The sequence below is a fragment of the Arachis ipaensis genome, chromosome B2 (assembly GCF_059453495.1).
Source record: "Arachis ipaensis isolate K30076 ecotype BB chromosome B2, ASM5945349v1, whole genome shotgun sequence".
NCBI classification, from domain to species: domain Eukaryota; kingdom Viridiplantae; phylum Streptophyta; class Magnoliopsida; order Fabales; family Fabaceae; genus Arachis; species Arachis ipaensis.
In genome coordinates this window covers 25,431,479-25,438,172 of record NC_142437.1, presented here as the reverse complement: position 1 = coordinate 25,438,172, position 6,694 = coordinate 25,431,479, and the positions used below count along the sequence as shown (strand labels likewise).

General features: G+C 38.5%; 1 non-coding gene across 1 annotated transcript; it reads right to left on the bottom strand.

The window, feature by feature from the left end:
• Positions 1-6,157: 6,157 nt before the first annotated feature.
• LOC148573354 (small nucleolar RNA R71) lies at positions 6,158-6,265 on the bottom strand. Its single transcript, XR_015906223.1, has one exon. It is a non-coding gene; the product is annotated as a small nucleolar RNA R71 (small nucleolar RNA).
• Between the last annotated feature and the right edge of the window lie 429 nt (positions 6,266-6,694).

The following is a 6,694-nucleotide window of genomic DNA, read 5'->3' as shown; positions in this document are numbered from 1 at the left end:
CATTCTGTAAGCAAGTCGGAAGGGTGATTCTCCAGTGGTGGAGTGTGGTGTTGTCCGGTAAGCCCATAAAACTTGCGGGAGCTCTTCAGCCCAGGCTCCTTTTGCGCTTTGTAGCCTCCGTTTTAACCCAGCCAATATGACTTTGTTGGCGACTTCTGCCTATCCGTTGGCTTGTGGGTGTTCTACGGAGGTGAACTGGTGCTTGATTTTTAGATCGGCTACTAAGTTCCTGAAGCTTGTGTCGGTGAATTGAGTTCCATTATCCGTGGTGATGGAGCATGGGACCCCAAACCTTGTGACAATGTTTCTGTATAGAAATTTCTGACTTCTTTGGGCGGTGGTGGCAGCCAACGGCTCTGCCTCGATCCACTTTGTGAAGTAATCTATTCCTACAATGAGGAATTTAACTTGCCCTGATACCTGGGGGAATGGTCCGAGGAGGTCAAGCCCCCACTTTGCGAACGACCAGGGTGATATGACGCATATAAGCTCTTTGGGTGGGGCAATATGAAAGTTGGCGTGCTTCTGGCATGGGGCATGTTTTGACGAACTCTGTTGCTTCCTTTTGCAAGGTCTGCCAGTAAAAGCCAGCCCAGAGTACCTTTTTGGAAAGGGCTCGTGCCCCGAGGTGGTTGCTGCACATGCCGCCATGGACTTCTTCTAGGACTTCCCTTGTAGCAGAGGTCGGGACGCATTTTAGGAGGGGTGTTGAGATCCCTCTCCTATATAGGACGTCGTGTATTATGGTGTAGTATTGTGTTTCCCGTACTAGCCTTTTTGCCTCCTTTTTATCTGCGGGAGTCTTTCGGACTTGAGGTATTTGATTATGGGAGTCATCCACCCTTGGTCCTGGTCCGATATGCTTAGGACCTTCTCTTCTTCCGAGGTTTACGGGTTTTTTAGTGTTTCTTGGATGAGGCTTCTATTGTTGCCCCCTGGTTCGGTGCTAGCTAGTTTCGATAGTGCATCAACTCGGGCATTTTGTTCTCGAGGTATATGTCGGATCTCATATCCCATGAATTTTCTGAGTTGTTCTCGGGTCTTGTCTTGATACTTTTTCATGGTGGGATCTTTTGTCTGGTAGCTCCCTTCTATTTGCGAGGTGACTACTTGTGAATCGCTGAAGATGGTAAGCCTTTGGGCTCCGACTTCTCTAGCTAGCTTCAAACCAGCCAGTAGGGCTTCGTATTCGGCTTGATTATTTGAGGCGGGGAACTCAAACCTTAAGGAGAGTTCGAGTTGGGTTCCTAGTCACTTTCTAAGATAACACCTGCTCCACTTCCGGCTTTGTTTGATGAGCCTTCAACGTAGAGGTTCCAGTCGATGGGGGTTCCTAGGGTGTCAGTGTATTCTGCGACGAAGTCGGCCAGGTACTGAGACTTGATGGCTGTCTGAGCTTCGTACTTAAGGTTGAATTCGGATAGCTCGACCGCCCATTGCAGGATTCTCCCAGCTAAGTCGGTTTTCTACAAGATACCTTTTATGGGTTTGTTGGTCCGTATTCTGATGGTGTGGGCTTGAAAGTATGGTCGAAGTCGTCAGGAAGTAAGTATGAGGGCGCAAGCGAACTTTTCTATTTTTTGATAATTTAGTTCGGCCCCTTGTAAAGCTTTACTGATAGAGTAGATGGGTTGCTGACCGTTTTTGCCTTCTTTTACTAGGGCTGAGGCTATTGCCCGACTTCCCACGGCGAGGTATATGATCAGTTCTTCTCCTTGTCGAGGTTGGGTTAGACTAGGTGGTTGCCCCAGAAATATTTTGAAGTCTTGGAAGGCTTGTTCATATTCTGGGGTCCATTCAAACCTCTTTCCTTTCCTTAGAGTTGCATAGAAGGGAAGGGATCTTATGGCCGATCCGGCTAGGAACCTAGATAGGGCCGCTAGCCTTCCGTTTAGCTGCTGTACCTCTTTAACGTAGGTCGGACTTTTCATGTTGAGTATAGCTTGGAATTTATCTGGGTTTGCCTCAATCCTTCTCTAGGTGAGCATAAACCTTAGGAATTTGCCTGCTTCTACCACAAAAGTGCACTTTGTGGGATTTAGTCTCATCTCGTGCTTTCTTATGGTGCTGAATACTTCAATGAGGTCGGGTAGCAGCTTTTCTTCCTTTTATGTTTTCACCAGTATGTCATCCACGTAGACTTCCATTAGTTTTCCGATGTGGTCGGCGAATACTTTGTTCATCAACCTCTGATATGTGGCCCTTGCGTTCTTGAGTCCGAATGACATGACTACATAGTAGTAGTTTACTTTCGGGGTTAGGAACGATGTCTTCTCTTAGTCGGGTTGATGCATCAGGATCTGGTTGTACCCTGAGTAGGCATCCATGAAAGAGAGGTACTTGTATCCCGATGATGAGCGGATAATTTATACGCTTTTTGGCATTGTTTTTACACATTTTTCAGTATAATTTAATTAGTTTTTAGTATATTTTTATTAGTTTTTAATTAAAATTCACATTTCTGGACTTTACTATGAGTTTGTATGTTTTTCTGTGATTTCAGGTATTTTCTGGCTAAAATTGAGGGACTTGAGCAAAAATCAGATTCAGAGGTTGAAGAAGGACTGCAGATGTTGTTGGATTCTGACCTCCCTGTACTCAAAGTGGATTTTCTAGAGCTACAGAACTCCAAATGGTGCGCTCTTAATTGCGTTAGAAAGTAGACATCTAGGGCTTTCCAATAATATATAATAGTCCATACTTTGCCTGAGTTTAGATGACGCAAACTGGCGTTCAACGCCAGTTCCATGCTGCATTCTGGAGTTAAACGCCGGAAACAGATTGCAAAGTGGAGTTAAACGCCAGAAACAGGTTACAAACTGGCGTTCAACTCCAAGAGAAGCCTCTACACGTGTAAAGCTCAATGCTCAGCCCAAGCACACACCAAGAGGGCCCCAGAAGTGGATTTCTGCATCATTTACTCATTTTTGTAAACCCTAGTAACTAGTTTAGTATAAATAGCACTTTTTACTATTGTATTTACATCTTCGGATCAGATCTTTGATTAGTTTTATGCTATCTTAGACCTTTATGGGGCTGGCCATTCGGCCATGCCTGGACCTTCATCACTTATGTATTTTCAATGGTAGAGTTTCTACACACCATAGATTAAGGTGTGGAGCTCTACTGTTCCTCATGAATTAATACAAAGTGCTATTGTTTTTCTATTCAATTCAAGCTTATTCCGATTCTAAGATATTCATTCGCACCTCAATATGAATATGATGATCGTGACAGTCATCATCATTCCCAACCCATGAATGCGTGCCTGACAACCACTTCTGTTCTACCTTAGATTGAATGAGTATCTCTGGGATTCCTTAATCAGAATCTTCGTGGTATAAGTTAGAACCCATGGACGGCCATTCCTGAGATTCGAAAAGTCTAAACCTTGTCTGTGGTATTCCGAGTAGGATCTGGGAAGGGATGGCTGTGACGAGCTTCAAACTCGCGAGTGCTGGGCATAGTGACAGACGCAAAAGGATAGTAAATCCTATTCCAGTATGATCGAGAACCGACAGATGATTAGCCATGCAGTGACAGCGCATTGGACCATTTTCACAGAGAGGATGGGATGTAGCCATTGACAACGGTGATGCCCTACATAAAGCTTGCCATAGAAAGGAGTAGGAATGATTGGATGAAGACAGCAGGAAAGCAGAGGAACGAAAGCATCTCTATACGCTTATCTGAAATTCTCACCAATGAATTACATAAGTACCTCTATCTTTAATTTACGTTTTATTTATCTTTTTATTATCAATTCACCATAACCATTTGAATCCGCCTGACTGAGATTTACAAGGTGACCATAGCTTGCTTCAGGCCGACAATCTCTGTGGGATCGACCTTTACTCACGTAAGATTTATTACTTGGACGACCCAGTGCACTTGCTGGTTAGTTGTGCGAAGTTGTGATAAAGAGTTGAGATTACAATTGTGCGTACCAAGTTATTGGCGCCATTGATGATCACAATTTCGTGCACCAAGTTTTTGGCCCGTTGCCGGGGATTGTTCGAGTTTGGACAACTGACAGTTCATCTTGTTGCTCAGATTAGGTAATTTTATTTTAATTTTAAGCTTTTTATTTATTATTTTCAAAAAAATACAAAAAAAATTTCTTCTTTTTCGTTCTTCCCAAAATAATTTTCGAAAAAAAAATTTAATAAAATCATAAAAACCAAAAATTTTGTGTTTCTTGTTTGAGTCTAGTGTCAAATTTTAAGTTTGGTGTCAATTGCATGTTTTAACTTTTCCCTAAAATTTTTCGAAAACTCATGCATGGTGTTCTTCATGATCTTCAAGTTGTTCTTGGTAAGTCTTCTTGTTTGATCTTTAAAATTTCTTGTTTTGTGTCTTTTCTTGTTTTCCATATGCATTTTTGAATTATTAGTGTCTAAAGTTTGAAAATTTCTAAGTTTGGTGTCTTGCATGTTTTTCTTTTCTTAAAAATTTTCAAAAATAAGTCTTGATGTTCATCTTGATCTTCAAAGTGTTCTTGGTGTTCATCTTGACATTCAAAGTGTTCTTGCATGCATTAGTTGTTTTGATTCATAATTTTTATGTTTTGTTTCAATTTAGTGTTTTTCTCTCTCATCATTAAAAATTCAAAAATAAAAAATATATCTTTCCTTGTTTTACTCATAAATTTCAATTTCAAAATTATATCTTTTCAAATCTTTTTCAAAAATCAAATATTTTTCATTTATTTTTTTATATTTTTGAATTTTTTTAAAAATTGATTTTCAAAATCTTTTTCCTATTCTTACTTCATATTTTCGAAAATCTCACTAACATTTAATTTTTAGATTCAAAAATTTCAAGTTGTTACTTGCCTATTAAGAAAGGTTCAATCTTTAAATTTTAAAATCATATCTTTTTGTTTCTTGTTAGTCAAGTAATCAACTTTAATTTTCAAAATCATATCTTTTTAATTTTCAATCATATCTTTTTGATTGCTAATTTCAAAATCTTTTCAAAATCAAATCTTTTTAATTTCTTCTTCAATCATATCTTTTCAATCATATCTTTTTTTTTAAATAAATTGCAATCATATCTTCTCAATCAAATCTTTTTCAAAATAATTTCAATCATTTCAATCATATCTTTTTCAAAAATTAATTTTCAAAATCTTTTCTAACTTCCTATCTTTTCAAATTTGATTTTCAAATCTTTTTTTTTTCAATTAACTACCTGACTTTTTGTTTGATTTTAAAAGTTTACTATTTCAATCATATCTTTTTCAAATCTACCTAACTAACTCCCTCTCTAATTTTCGAAAATCCCTTCCCTCTTTTTCAAATTTCCTTTTTAATTAACTAATTGTTTTAATTTCAATTTAATTTGATTTCAATTTTAATTTTTGAATTTTAACTTTAATTTTAAAATGTTTTTATTTTATTTTATTTAAATTTTCGAATTCTTCTCTTCCTCACCTCCTTCTATTTATTTATTCATCTACTAACACTTCTCCTCCACCCAAAAATTTGAACCCCATCCCCCTCTCTGTGTTCAAATTTTTCCTCTTCTCCTTCTTACATTCTTCTCTTCTTATACTTGCATAAGGAATCTCTATACTGTGACATAGAGGATTCCATATTTTCTTTTGTATTCTCTTTTTTTTCATATGAGCAGGAACAAGGATACGAATATTCTTGTTGAAGCCGATCCTGAACCTGAAAGAACTCTAAAGAGGAAGCTAAAGGAAGCTAAAGCACAACTCTCTGGAGATAATCTAACAGAAATTTTCAAAAAAGAAGGAGACATGGCCGAAAATAATAACAATGCAAGGAAGATGCTTGGTGACTTTACTGCACCTAATTCCAATTTACATGGAAGAAGCATCTCAATCCCTGCCATTGGAGCAAACAATTTTGAGCTGAAACCTCAATTAGTTTCTCTGATGCAACGGAATTGCAAGTTTTATGGACTTCCATCCGAAGATCCCTTTCAGTTCTTAACTGAATTCTTGCAGATCTGTGATACTGTTAAGACCAATGGGGTTGATCCCAAGGTCTACAGGCTTATACTTTTCCCATTTACTGTAAGAGACAGAGCTAGAATATGGTTAGACTCTTAACCTAAAGACAGCCTGAACTCTTGGGATTAGCTGGTCACGACTTTCTTAGCCAAGTTCTTTCCTTCTCAAAAGCTTAGCAAGCTTAGAGTGGATGTTCAAACCTTCAGGCAAAAGGAAGGTGAATCATTCTATGAAGCTTGGGAGAGATACAAGGAACTGACCAAAAAGTGTCCTTCTGACATGCTTTCAGAATGGACCATCCTGGATATATTCTATGATGGTCTGTTTGAATTATCAAAGATGTCATTGGACCATTCTGAAGGTGGATCTATTCACCTAAAGAAAACGCCTGCAGAAGCTCAAGAACTCATTGACATGGTTGTAAATAACCAGTTCATGTACACTTCTGAAAGGAATCCTGTGAGTAATGGGACACCTCAGAGGAAGGGAGTTCTTGAAGTTGATACTCTGAATGCCATATTAGCTCAGAACAAAATATTGACTCAGCAAGTCAATATGATCTTTCAGAGTCTGAATGGATTGAAGGAATCATCCAACAGTACTAAAGAGACATCTTTTGAAGAAGAAGCTTATGATCCTGAGAACCCTGTAATAGCAGAGGTGAATTACATGGGTGAACCTTATGGAAACACCTATAATCCCTCATGGAGAAAT